Genomic DNA, 14,416 nt, shown 5'->3' with positions numbered 1-14,416 from the left:
TGGAATAAGAGACTGGAATATGAATAGGAGAGGCCTGAATAGAAAGATGAGGAATAAAAAGTAGCAATAACAATACATGTGTAGCTTTACAGAGCATTTGTTTTGCAGATGGGGTCAGTGACCCCCATTTGAAAGCTGGAAAGAGTCAGAAGAAAAATGCTAATAATTCCAAAAAAAATAAATAAACTAAGTAATGAGCACCAATTAAAAAGTGGCTTAGATTTAGCCATTCTATTACATACTAAAAGTTAACTTAAAGGTGTTCACCTTTTAGTATGTTATAGAATCCCCTTTAAGACAGCATTATTAGATCTTTTATCACAAGTGGATATGAATAGGAGAGGCCTGAACATAAAGAGGAGTAATACAAAGTACCAGTAACATTAAGGGGCAGATTTATCAAAGGTCGAAGTGAAATTTCGAATGTAAAAAAATCTAAATTTCTAAAGCTAATTTTTGAAATTTCGATTGTAAAAAAATCTAAATTTCTAAAGCTAATTTTTGTGTACTTCAACTAAGGAATAGTCCAAATTCGATTTGAATTTGAAATCTATCATGTACTGTCTCTTTAAAATTTCGACTTCGACCATTCACCATCTAAAACCTGCCGAGTTTCTGTTTTAGCCTATGGGGGACCTCCTAGAACCTATTTGGAGTCCATTGGTGGATTCTGAAAAATCAAAGTTATTTTTGGGAAAAACTTAGATTCGTATGATTCGAATTTGATCGCAAACGGACCTATTAGAACGAAAACGGACCTATTCGGCCAAAAAAAAAGTTGTTTTTTTTAAATAAATTTCAGTTGGTCTTTTTGAATTTCGAAGTTTTTCAAATTCGCAATTCGACCCTTGATAAATCTGCCCCTAAATGCGTAGCCTTACAGAGCATTTGTTTCTGTTAGATGGGGTCAGTAACCCCCATTTGAAAGCTGGAAAGTGTCAGAAGAAGGCAAATACTATAAAAAAAATAAAATAATAAAAGACCAATAATAAAGACCAATTAATGGCAGCCCAGACCATTTGGAGGGGCAGCTGTTTGGATGTGGCCCTCCAAGTGATATTTATGATTATTTTGGGGAGGCGAGGGGAACCATGTGCCCCAAGCTGTTGGTAAGGGAACAAAGCCTGAAGCCAATTCGGGATAGTTTTTGGGGTGAATGCTGTCTGGTTACTTGGATACTGGGATATCTCTAGCTGGGCGACTATTCAAACACCTATACCCTAGTTATCAGTGAACGGGGCCATGATCAATACATCAAATGCTTGGATCACAGAGTTCCGGGAGATCCACCAATAAACTGAACCAATAGAAAATAAGCAAAATGAGCAGTGCCTAATGTAATATTCTGGTTCCCTGATGAAAGTCCCAAACCAATTACAGCAATTTACTGCCGCTCCATGTTTAGCTGTCTTGGAAGTCTGATTCCTAGTGAAAGTCACGTTTTCAGGGATTTTCATCTTTGAGCACAAATCGGTTAATTAGTAGCTCGATAATAATTACGGGAAACCTGTATTGAGACTGGGAGCTGCCCGGAGGTAACAGTATATACCAACATTTGAGAAGAGTGACACATTTTTAACCACGCCCACTTGATGGCCACCCCCCCAAAGGCATGCCAATTTTACAAAAACAGGCAAGTAAAATCGGGACTGTCTCGCGTAATGCGGGACAGTTGGGAGGTATGATATACTAAGTGGCAGATTTATCAAAATGTGAGTTTAGAGCTTAAGGGCAGGGGCACACGGGCAGATTTGGGGAGATTTAGTCGCCTGGCGACTAACTGCCTCTTCTGCAGGGCGACAATCTTCCCGAACTGCCTTCCCCTTGCCTTCCGCCTGCTATAATGAGAAAATGCCAGCGCAATGGCATTCACAGCACTTCGATTTCCGAAGGCAGAAATCGAAGCGCCGCAAGTGCATTGGCGCAGGCAATTTTTCATTTTAGCAGGGGGAAGGCAAGGGGAAGGCAGTTCAGGTAGATTGTCACCCCAAAGAAGAGGCGATTAGTCGCCAGGCGACTAAATCTCCCCGAATCTGCCCGTATGCCCCTGCCCTAATTAATGACGGTCTATTCATTCCTGTGGGGTTTTCAGAACAGTATTTATCAAATGATGAGTTCTTACTTTCACCCATGGATAAAAATAATTCTAAAAAATCCTGTTTTGATCAATCTGCCCCAACGTGTAAAAGTACAGGTATGGGATCCGTTATCTGGAAACCCGTAATCCAGAAAGCTCAGAATTACAGAAAGGCCGTCTCCCATAGACTCCATTTTATCCAAATAATCCAAATTTTTTAAAAGTAATAATGAAACAGTAGCTTGTACTTGACCCCAACTAAGATATAATTAATCCTTATTGGAGGTAAAACGAACTATTTGTAGTGATGGGTGAATTTGTTTCATTTTGCTTCGCGGAAAAATTCACAAATTTCCTGTGAAACGGCAAAAAATTTGCGAAACGCACTGAAGTTAACGGGCGTCAAAATTATTTTGATGCGCGTCAATTTGGACGCCCGTGAAAATTGTTATAAGCGCGCCTATTTTGTCCAAATGCATTAAAGTCAATGGGCGTCTGAATCATTTTGACGAGACGAGCGACAATTTTTAAGCGCTGGATTATTCTGATGTACAGGCAAATTTTTCCGCTAGCGAATTTGCTGCGAATTCGCGCCTGACGAATTTTTTTGCCCATCACTATTTATTTCATGATTTTCGAATGGACTTAAGGTATAAAGATCCAAATTACGGAAAGATCCCATATCAAGAAGACCCCAGATCCTGAGCATTCTGGATAACAGGCCCCGTAACTGTATATAAAGCCTTCCTTCAGGTCCCAATCTGCTTCCAGGTTGGTAGCAACACTGTGACATATAGTTTAGCTGCCATAATGAGAAATAAGCTTTAGATATAAGAATGATATCACATGAGACTGAGTGATCATATCTGCTGCTGTTGGTAAGAGCGTTACTGACAACTTGCTTATTGGCTTAGCTCTTCTCTATCAGGATTTTCCAGAACTATTCTATGGTTACAGTTAAGAATGGAATTACATCCAATTTAGCAACAAGCAACTGGGAGTCCTATCATCCCCGCACAACACTAGAGGTATTCAGTAACTAAAAAATATAGACTGGGATGACCTATTTGCAGCAAGAAAGTCTTTAGTATAAGCTGTAGGACTTTACTATTACTGGAGTAGGGACATTCTAGTTAGAAATAAAAGGTGTGATGCTTAAAGGGATTTTATAATGTAGTTTTTATTTCTAAATTACACTGTTTACACTGCAAATAACTCACTCTACAATGTTAAATTTCATTCCTGAACCAGCAAGTGTATTGTTTATTTAGTTGTAATATTGGTGTGTAGGTGCATCTCAGGTCATTTTGCCTGGTCATGTGCTTTCAGAAAAGAGCCAGCACTTTAGGATGGAACTGCTTTCTGGCAGGCTGTTGTTTCTCCTACTCAATGTAACTGAATGTGTCGCAGGGGGACCTGGATTTTTCAGGCAGCTGGTTATCTTGTGTTAGGGAGCTGTTATCTGGTTACCTTCCCATTGTTCTGTTGTTAGGCTGCTGGGGGGGAGGAGGGAGGGGGTGATATCACTCCAACTTGCAATACAGCAGTAAAGAGTGACTGGAGTTTATCAGAGCACAAATCACATGACTGACGGCAGCTGGGAAACTGATAAAATGTTTAGCCCCATGTCAGATTTCAAAATTAAATATAAAAAAAAATCAGTTTGCTTTTTTGAGAAACGGATTTCAGTGTAGAATTCTGCTGGAGCAGCACTATTAACTTATGCGTTTTGACGTTTTCCCACGACAGTATCCCTTTAAGGTCACCAACAGCCTCCGCTGTGATAAGGGATCTAACAACGCAGAGTTACAGGGGTGGTTCAGCGTTGAGTTAACTTTTAGTATGTTATAGAATGGCTAATTCTAAGCAGCTTTTCAATTGGTTTTCATAACTTATTTTTATAGTTTTTGAATTATTAGCATTTTTCTTCTGACTCTTCCCAGTTTTCAAATGGGGGGTCACTGACCCCATCTTAAAACAAATCCTCTGTAAGGCAACAAATTTATTGCAACTTCTACTTTTTATTACTCATCTTTCTATTCAGGCCACTCCTATTCATATTCTAGTCTCTTATTCAAAACAATGCATGGTTGCTTGATTAATTTGAACCATAGCAACCAGATGGCTGAAACTGCAAACTGGAGAGCTGCTGAATAAAAAGCTAAATAACTTAAAAACCACAAATAATAAAAAATGAAAACCAATTGCAAATTGTCTCAGAATACATCATACTAAAAGGTAACTCAAAGGTGAAAACCCCTTTAAGCTAACTTTTACTGTGTTATAGAACTGCCAATTCTAAGCAACATTTTAATTGGCCTTCATTATTTATTTTTGCATTGTTTTTTTTAATAATTTACCTATTTCTTCTGACTCATTCCAGCTTTTGAATGGGGGTCACTAATCCCATCTAAAAACAAATGCTCTGTAAGGCTAAAAATTTATTTTTATTGCTACTTTTTATTGCTTATCGCCTAATCATATTCCAGTCTCTTATCCAAATCACTGCATGGTTGCTAGGGTAATTTGGACCCTAGCAACCAGACTGCTGAAATTGCAAACTGGAGAGCTGCTGAATAAAAAGCTAAATAACTCACAAATAATAAAAAATAAAAACCAATCTCAGAATATCACTTTCTACTTCATACTAGAACAAAACCTTTAATTATTTGGAAAAACATTGTTAATTGTAACCACCTTTTGCACTTTTTCAGTCTTTGTTGTTTGCCTCTGTTGTATGTTGCATTTACACAATCAGGCATATTTATTAAAGAATGAGCAACAAATTGAAAATACATGGGTAAAATAATCTGCTTGCTGTATCATCATACATTGCTATACTAATGCATATTTCTGAGGATATTTTATGGTGTGGCAAAGCAACCACATGAAGATTAAACATCAGGGGGCAAATTCACTAACCTCCGAAAATACATTACACTACACAAGCCTGGGAAAATATAAAATATAAAATAGAGTTGTTATATTGCCCTACACATGAGCCCAGTGTATAGTTTATGTGCCATATGTTAGGAAATGTAGGGGGAAGCTGGTTACCCCCCAAAAAATGTACGCTCTTTTTCAGCCTATCACCCTGAAAAAAGGAAAAGACGCTAGCGCTTTTTGGGACTTAGAAAAATTTTCAAAATTTTTTTTAGGAAGTCCTATCTACTCTATTGCACTTCGCCTGGTCTGAGGTGGTGAAGGCAAGTCTGGCGCAAGAGGTAACGTTCAGTAAAATCCACATCTTAGTGAATTTGCGTAGTTATGTCCATTCGCCAGAGCTCAAATTCGCCAGGCGTTAGGGAGCGGAGTAGCGCTAGAATCTATCTCCTTCGCTAGCGAAGTTACGGCAGCAACCGTTAGTAAATCGACGAAGTTCCGAAATGGCGTCCGAAATTAGCCAGCTTCGCCAGTTAGTAAATTTGCCCCCAAGAAGGCTATTAAGTGTAAAGAACATGCATTTGTACCGTGGGGTAAATTATTCATTAGCCGTTAAGAACGGGGGTGGGGGTCTACTTAAAGGCAGAGACAGATGAGAAGATTCGGGGAGATTAGTCACCCAATGACAAATCGCCTCTTCTTCAGAGCAATTCGCTTTCCGAAGTCGCCCGAAGTTTCCTCGTGAGACAACTTTGGAAAAATTAAGTGCTCCCTGTGCCATCCCACCGGCGATGTAGATTCTAGCCGGCGGGGATGCAGTTCGGGAGATTAGTCGACTGAAGAAGAGGCGATTTGTCGCCGGACGACTTCTTGAGAATCTTCTTGCCTGTCTCTAAGAGTTAATTTAGTGTATCCCACTCTATTCATATGCGTGTAAATGATAGGAATGCTGACAGGTTAGGGATGGAGGCCTGTTATTTACAGTAATGAAGGAAGGAGTCTTGTGCTGGGTGGGGGGAGGTCAGGGTGAAGCCGAATAACTCAGACAGAATCCCCCCCCCCCAGTAATTGGAAAGTACTGAAGAACACCCTTGTACAGACCCCCGAATGATTGACACTGCTCTTCTATGTAAGAGAAACAGGCCTTTCCTGTAATCAATCTTCCTTAACGAGATCGTCTCAGGGGACCCCAAGAAAACTGGTTTGGAACCTGTTATCCACCTTCTCTAAATGGCAATTAAAATAAAAATAATACGAGGCTAAAGAAAACTAAAAAGAATATGGGGAGGGGTGCAGTTTCCCATCATAGATTCCTATTCTTCCCTGTGTTCTGCACTGACAGAAAGACAGACAAGTGAACACAACACGATTGATATTGATTACTTGACTTCACAGGGAAAAAAAAATCTGAGAAAAAAAAAAATCTATATTGTGCCTGACACCCCAACCCCACCCACCTGATCTATAGGCACGCTACAGCACGAGATACAGCACGCGGGGATGAAATGTAGGTCCCTGTCATGTTATTATTTGCCAGTCAAAGGGAAAATAGCGCTAAGTCTAGTGTTTTCTTTCCACGCATCACCACTTGAAGGATGGGAGCCATAAAGAACACAGAAAATGAATTAGCATTTAATTTTCGAAATGGGATGATTCATGGACAGACGCACATCTTAATAAAATGCAAGAAAAATGTGTTTTAAAACAGAAAGCTTACATTTAAATATAGACCGAAAACTATTATCTGCTTTAAACAGATGCTTCCAGGCACAGCGAGAGCCTGCCCCAAGAAGCTTACAGTCTACAAAAGGCAACCTACTACCACGATTTCTCTTTTGACCCAATACCATCCTTGGTGGCCAATTACCATGTAGGAACCTTCAGCTGATTGGGGCTTGAACTACATGACTGGAGGTGCATTAAGCTCAAACAATAAGTTACACCTCCTTAACCACAACTCATTTTCCAACAAGTTACTCTTCAAACACTACGGGGCCCATTTAGTTAGCTCGAGTGAAGGAATAGAGGAAAATAGAGGAAAAAAACTTCAAATTTCGAATGTTTTTTTTGGCTACTTCGACCATTGACTTCGAATCGAACGTTTCGAAGTAAAAATCGTTCGACTATTCGACCATTCGATAGTCGAAGTACTGTCTCTTTAAAAAAAACTTCGACCCCCTAGTTCGCCACCTAAAACCTACCGAGGCCAATTTTAGCCTATGGGGAAGGTCCCCATAGGCTTTCCAAGGTTTTTCTGATCGAAGGATAATCCTTCGATTGACGGATTAAAATTCTTAGAATCATTGCGCTAAATCCTTCGACTTCGATATTCAAAGTCGAAGGATTTCAATTCGGCAGTCGAATATCGAGGGTTAATTAAGCCTCACTATTTGACCCTAGGTAAATTTGCCCCAACGCTACAACTCCTTCTCCGAGAGGTTACTCCTTTTCAAACACTAAGCTACACCCCCTTTCATCCAAAAATACTTCTTAAACACTAGGGTACACCTCAGTCACCACCAAATGACTCTTTTTAAAACACTAAGATACAGTACTTTTTACACTATTACTAATTCTCAAATTCTAAGCTACAACTAACTCCTCCACCAAGTCACTTCTCCTCAAACACTAAGCTACACCACTTTTTCCACTATGACTTCTTCTCAAACACAAAGCTACTCCAAGTTACTCCAAAGATACACTTTTTATACTATTACTCCTTCTCAAACACTAAGCTACACCTCCATTTCTACTATGACTTCTACTCAAACACTAAGCTACACCACTTTTTCCACTATGACTTCTTCTCAAACACAAAGCTACTCCAAGTTACTCCAAAGATACACTTTTTATACTATTACTCCTTCTCAAACACTAAGCTACACCTCCATTTCTACTATGACTTCTACTCAAACACTAAGCTACACCACTTTTTCCACTATGACTTCTTCTCAAACACAAAGCTACTCCAAGTTACTCCAAAGATACACTTTTTATACTATTACTCCTTCTCAAACACTAAGCTACACCTCCATTTCTACTATGACTTCTACTCAAACACTAAGCTACACCACTTTTTCCACTATGACTTCTTCTCAAACACTAAGCTACACCACCTTCCCCACAAGTCAATCCTTCTCTTAAACTAAGCTACACCTTCTTTTCCACTATAACTACTACTCAAACACAAAGCTACTCCAAGTTACTCCAAAGATACACTTTTTATACTATTACTCCTTCTCAAACACTAAGCTACACCTCCTCCACCAAGTCACTCCTTCTCAAATACTAAGCTACACCTCATTTTTCTCTATGACTACTTCTAAAACACTAAGCTACACCTCCTTCTTCAAGAACTTCTCGAACACTAAGCTACACCTCCTTCTCCAAGAGATCACTGCTTTTCAAACACTAAGCTACACCTCCTTTTCAACCATGACTACTTCTCAAACACTAAGCTACACCTCCTTCTTCAAGCGTTACTCCTCGCACATTAAGCTACACCTCCTTCTCCAAGAGGTTACCCCTTCTCGAACACTAAGCTACACCTCCTTCTTCAAGAGGTCACTCCTTCTCGAACACTAAGCTACACCTTCTTCTCCGAGAGGTTACTCCTTCTCAAACACTAAGCTACACCTCCTTTTCCACTAAGTCACTCCTTCTCAAATACTAAGCTACACCTGCTTCTCCAAGAGGTTACTCCTTCTCAAACACTAAGCTACACCTCCTTCTTCAAGTGTTACTCCTCGGACATTAAACAACACCGCCTTCTCCAAGAGGTTACCACTTCTCAAACACTAAGCTACACCTCCTTCTTCAAGAGGTCACTCCTTCTCGACCACTAAGCTACACCTCCTTCTCCGAGAGGTTACTCCTTCTCAAACACTAAGCTACACCTCCTTTTCCACTATGACTATGTCTCAAACACTAAGCTACACTTCCTTCTTCAAGAGGTCACTCTTTCTCGAACACTAAGCTACACCCTCTTCTCCAAGAGGTTACTCCTTCTCAAACACTATGCTACACCTCCCTTTCCACTATAACTACTTCTCAAACACTATGCTACACCTACTTCTTCACCAATTAACTAATTCTCTATTTAACACTAAGTTTTAAATTCTACTCCACTGATTTACAACTTTTCAACCAACTCCTACTCCTCTACTATGTAACCCCTTCTGAAACACTGAACTACATCTTCTCCTCTACTGGAAAGTCCTTTCCAATCTCTAAACTACACTTTCTTCTCCAAAAAGTTGACACTTCTCCACCATTGAATTATTACACCTCACCCATCTAGTCATGTCTTCTCCTCCACTGTGGTACTCCTCAAATATTAAGCCACTTTATCGCTAAGCCATGCCTTCTCCTCCACTATTGAGTACCGCCACAGTTAGGGCATCCTTTTGTTAAGGGCCAAACAGCAATATCAAACAAATTAAAATTGTCTATATGTGTTTACATATAATCTTCACTCACTCCACATTATTGAAAATCCCACATCACTATTATGTGAGTGGGCAAACTAGGTTCTGCTCATCTGCCAAACTGCCCGGAACCTTTTTTTTTCTGCCAGAATAAACCTCAGCAATGAGCAAAGACAGAACAGGTGGGTGTTTGTCTCCAGTTTTAGATAAACAAGAAAATAGGCAATCCCATCACAAATTCATGATTTTATAACACTGTTCAAGTGTGGTTCAGTAAAGTGTGGTTGTTGTAAAGGGCTATGTAAATACATAAATGATGAAGATTTTAGGAATGAAGCAACAGATTATGGAAAACCCAGTGCTTTCTGGATAATACATATCTGTGTTTCAATCCATTTTACATTATGGTCTGTTTTTTTGTGTTACTAGTTTTTTAACCCCTTCCCTTCTTCTGTCGCTGGACAAAATATACTGTGTCACAGATCAAAGAGCAACCTGTAGACGTGAAATGTCCAGCGCTGGCAGTTAGGTCTTTGACCATCGTCTCCACTTTTTCCGATATACCGCAGGTCGGCAGTTAGGCCTGTCTAATGAGCTACGGTAACTCACAAAAAAAAGCTGCAAGCTCACAATGCACAGTATGGTTGTACAGGTGGTGCCACCACTTCATCCAGTGACAGCAACACACAGACAGGAGTAGGGGCTTTATATATATATATAAATATATATATGCAGATAAAGATACCTGGTCATTTACTTGCAGCTATAACTTATTTCCTTTCTAAGATCTAAGAGGGCAATAAATTGAAGGGCTGCATTGCGCAGCAGCCTCCACCTGCGACAGATATTATGCCTGCACTTTGCCAACCTACCCAGAAACCTTGTATGCACAATACCGTGTTTTGTGACAGTGTAAATTATCCTATATCCATAATACACCTCCGACTGTCCCCCTGCAGTCTCAAACTTGTCCTCCATTAAAATGCAGTATCTGCTGCCCATCATGTGCCTATATTGCTTAAATAGTGGCAGCTCCAAAATATTAGAAGTTGCCGGGAGTTAATTCAGCAATGCTACACTTAAAAAAGAGAGCAAGTGCGTGCAGCCCTTGTTATCACCTAGAACCCCTTGTATGTACAGTATTGGGGATCTTTATTTCTCTACTCTATGAGGATACAACAAGCACATCTATTCATTTATATAACCCCCATATACACTTACGGCACTGCAACAGGAGCACTTTACAACCCCAATGTAAACGGCTGCATATTTCTAACCCATCTCATAGCCTCTGGGTGTAAAGCTGATACACTGAAGCAGCAGCAGAGTTTCCATTCTTTACCACGAATGCAAATCCTGCCCTTCGTTGCTTTCCTGCCTTCGACTCTGTGACTGCTGCATTAACACCCATTATTGCGGCGAGAGAGAGGGGTCCATCGCAATACTGCAGTCAGATAATGTGACTTACCATGGGCAGAGTCCCCTCCTCCCGGTCTATTGCCTGCGCTCATTTAACTCTCTCTCGTACATGGATGATTCGACTGCACCCCTGTCTGTCTCTTTTGTCCGAGGGAGAGCACAAAAGCCCAATAATAAGAATACGGCCACTGCAGTGGGAAAGTGGATTAGTGGCCAAGCAGGGGGAAGGCATAATCTATATTAGATTTACACAATAGTGCTAGATTTAATTGACACAATAATGGTATATACCCAGGCAATATGGCATACACCAGTGGAATTCCCGTAGAAAAACGTCTTGCGGATTTGGATGCCCATAGGGATAATATTTCCATCTGCAGTCAGGGGGGACTCTGCAGTATAGAAAGAGGGGGCACCACTGAGCCTTTACAATAAGCTTCCATATGTATCAGGCTAAAGCCACAGAAAGCTCTTTTCTAACAAATAACCTTTAGCAATGGGCAGAGGTCGCTTCCGATTTCCTCCTTCCGAGCCGGCCCGGATCTCTCTCTCTCTCTCTCTGCTCTCCGCTGGGCTCGGATCCGCACAGCCAAGAGGGCTAATGCCATGGGACAATATTTAGGCGTTGGTAATGCACAAGCGAATGAGATTTACTCGGCTTCGTTACGGATTGCGTGGGGACGAGGAATAAACCAGTGGAAGGAGTAAATTAAGTGGGGTGCAGAGGACGGCATTAGGGAACAGAGGAATTTCTAAGGAGTGGAAATCCCAAAAGCCCATAGTCGTATTCTATATCATGTGATAAAACGAGCGTTCAAATTCTTGAATGGCATCGCTTTGATACAGGTCCACACATGGCACTGTGCTTGGTGTTGCTATAACCCAAAATATTCTGCATGCCCCCCCCCGTGAATTATGAATCAACCGGCGCCTCTAAATTTAAACTCCCATCATCCCTTGCCAGCCGCGGGTTGCACCTGGCTGGAGGTCTCATTTGCACAATTGAATTGCTTTCTTCTGCATTCAAGCACTGCCCTGTGGGCCCCATGAAACTGAAGGGCCCAAATTAGTCACTGCTGCTTTTGCCTCCAACCCCCACACCCCAAGTTGTGCTTCCCAGATTAGTATTTCCATACTTAATGCTTTTTATTTATTAATTTGACTGTTGCTGACCCTACTTAAGGACCGGCCACTGAAAGAGCATAGATGCAACCCCCAGGCTGATGCTAAAAACTGTATATTATATAGTAGAACCCCCATTTTATATTTTTCAGGGGACCAGAAAAGAATGGTGTAAAATCCTGAAAAATGTAAAATCAGGGAAATGTTTTATGCATCATATATAGGTGGGACCACCAAACAACAATGTAAAATGAGGGAAAACTTAAAATCAGGGGATGTAAAATTGAGGTTTCACTGAACTGTCTAGTTGTACAGCCATAAACATTATAGTGTTGTCCTGCCTGACAGTTTAAGTGTTAAAAGCAATGTGACCTTGCCTTAGCATTAATACACAGTATAGGTGCAATATACAGCTTCTGCAATACTTTGTGCCCCCTTCTCATCAGTCTCCTGGTGCCCCAGCGTTTGGGGAGAGCTCGCCCGGTGGGAATGAGAAGGGCACAAGGTTGATGTAGATAATTGTGTGTCCATCGTGTGCAGATTGCATTGACAGCTCCGATCAATAGACCACATCAATGGGTTTTTAAAGGACCAGGCAACCAGCGAAGAAATCACCTTATGTCACAGGCAACACAATACAGATCAAAGATGAAAAATAGCAACGGCCCCACTGCAATGTACCACCGGCACCTGGGGAGGGGGTTAATCATCATTAGAATAATGGATTTCTGTAAATAAAACAAAAGTGAATGTCTGCATCGTGTAAATGATTCAAGCAGCAGTTTTTCTTTTGTTACTATCAATTGAAAGTCAAGAAAGTGCATGGTCTGCTGCAGTGAGACGGGCTCAGGTCACTACATGGGCTCACTACATGGGCTCCCTGGTCAGTACATGGGCTCCCTGGTCAGTACATGGGCTCATTACATTGGTTCCCTGGTCAGTACATGGAATCCCTGGTCAGTACATTGGCTCCCTGGTCAGTACATGGGCTCACTACATGGGCTCCCAAGTCAGAACATGGGCTCACTACATGGGCTCCCTGGTTAGTACATGGGCTCACTACATGGGCTACCTGCCTAGTACATGGGCTCCCTGGTCAGACAGTACATGGGCTCACTACATGGGTCAGTAAGTGGGCTCCCTGGGTCATTTCCTTGCTTTCAGCGACACTATAACCAGGTTCTGATTGTTGTGCATTTTAGTAGACATATTGGGGGGTGAGATAAGATTACTAATTAGCCTCTGTGAACATCATAGTACCCCCACCCCACCACATCAAATCCATAATAACAGTAAGCCAAAAATATACTGAGCTCTGTCAGCAACATAGATCCCCCCAAATTCGTAAAGACCCCAGACCACACTGATGTTACTGAGCCTTGTGAGCATTGTAGACCCCCAAGCCGACCTCCCTTGTTAAACTGAGGAACAATGAGACTCAAAGACCCCCAAACACTAAATGCACCACTTGCCAATCAGACATAAGCCTGTGAGCATTAGCCATTGTGGCACATAGTCATTACCCTACCCACATAAGTCATAAGAGACAGAAACTGACATTTGGCACACACACTACTGTCATCTTAGTAAAACATTCCAGCCCCCTAATCACTGAACTCCCCAAATCACTGAACCCTCCAAATCACTGAACCCTCCAAATCACTGAACCCCCCAAATCACAACCCCCCACTGAAGGTTGGTATATGCGCCGCAGACAATTAGGCAGCCCAGCACTATGTATAACTATAACCCCCCCACACACTGGACAAGTCAAGCAGAAATGTCACTTACAGTTAACGCTGCTGCGCGGATTCACCTATGTGAACACAATGGAACAACCCAGTACTGGGATCTCTGCTGGCGGGTCCGGGGATCTGGCTCGCAGGTGAGGGGCGTGAACCCGGCCGAGTTGCCCTAGCGCTGGCTCTAAATCCCTCCTGGAAGGCGCCTGAGCGGAGCGCCAGCAGCACGAACTCCGGAATGCGCCGCAGTACAATTGGGAATCCCGGGGCTCAGCTCAAGTCTCGGTCCTGACAGCTCCTCGCTCTGCTCTGCCTCGTGGGCGGGGCTTGTTGCTGCGCACGACTCGGGAGAACTGCAGGGTCCTAGCGCAAGGAGGGCAATGGCCCGCGTATTGGAATGAGCTGTATGGTGGAATCAGGCTTGCCGGTCTGTCCCAACCTGTGACATTTGAATTATTGACACTGTTCCCTAGTCAATGTCCCACCAGTAGGGTTGGCACCTGTTCTGTTTTGACTGTTTTGGAAGGGCTGTCCGGTTGTCAACTTTTTTGTTTTGTTTTTGAAACCCGAACAATTAAATACTAAGATACTTACCCCAACATGGCTTAGTTACTATCAAGTGCAGTTCCTTTCTTATTATTACAGAAAAAGCAAATCAATTAAAAATTAAGATTTTATTTCTAAATCAGCATTTCTGCATTTCAGAGCTATCTGTGTATAACAGATCTCATACCTGTAATTAAAGG

At 41.7% G+C, this 14,416-nt stretch overlaps 1 protein-coding gene across 1 annotated transcript in view; it reads right to left on the bottom strand.

Moving 5' to 3' along the window:
* vsnl1.L (visinin like 1 L homeolog) overlaps window positions 1–13,936 on the bottom strand; it is a 97,906-nt gene extending 83,970 nt beyond the window's left edge. The window contains 1 exon segment of the mRNA NM_001094842.1: window positions 13,720–13,936. The gene's annotated coding sequence lies outside the window, so the exon portion shown is untranslated.
* Between the last annotated feature and the right edge of the window lie 480 nt (window positions 13,937–14,416).

This window comes from Xenopus laevis, chromosome 5L (assembly GCF_017654675.1).
Source record: "Xenopus laevis strain J_2021 chromosome 5L, Xenopus_laevis_v10.1, whole genome shotgun sequence".
Classification (NCBI taxonomy): domain Eukaryota; kingdom Metazoa; phylum Chordata; class Amphibia; order Anura; family Pipidae; genus Xenopus; species Xenopus laevis.
Note: the sequence above shows the minus strand (reverse complement) of the source record. Positions and strands in the feature narration are given on the sequence as shown.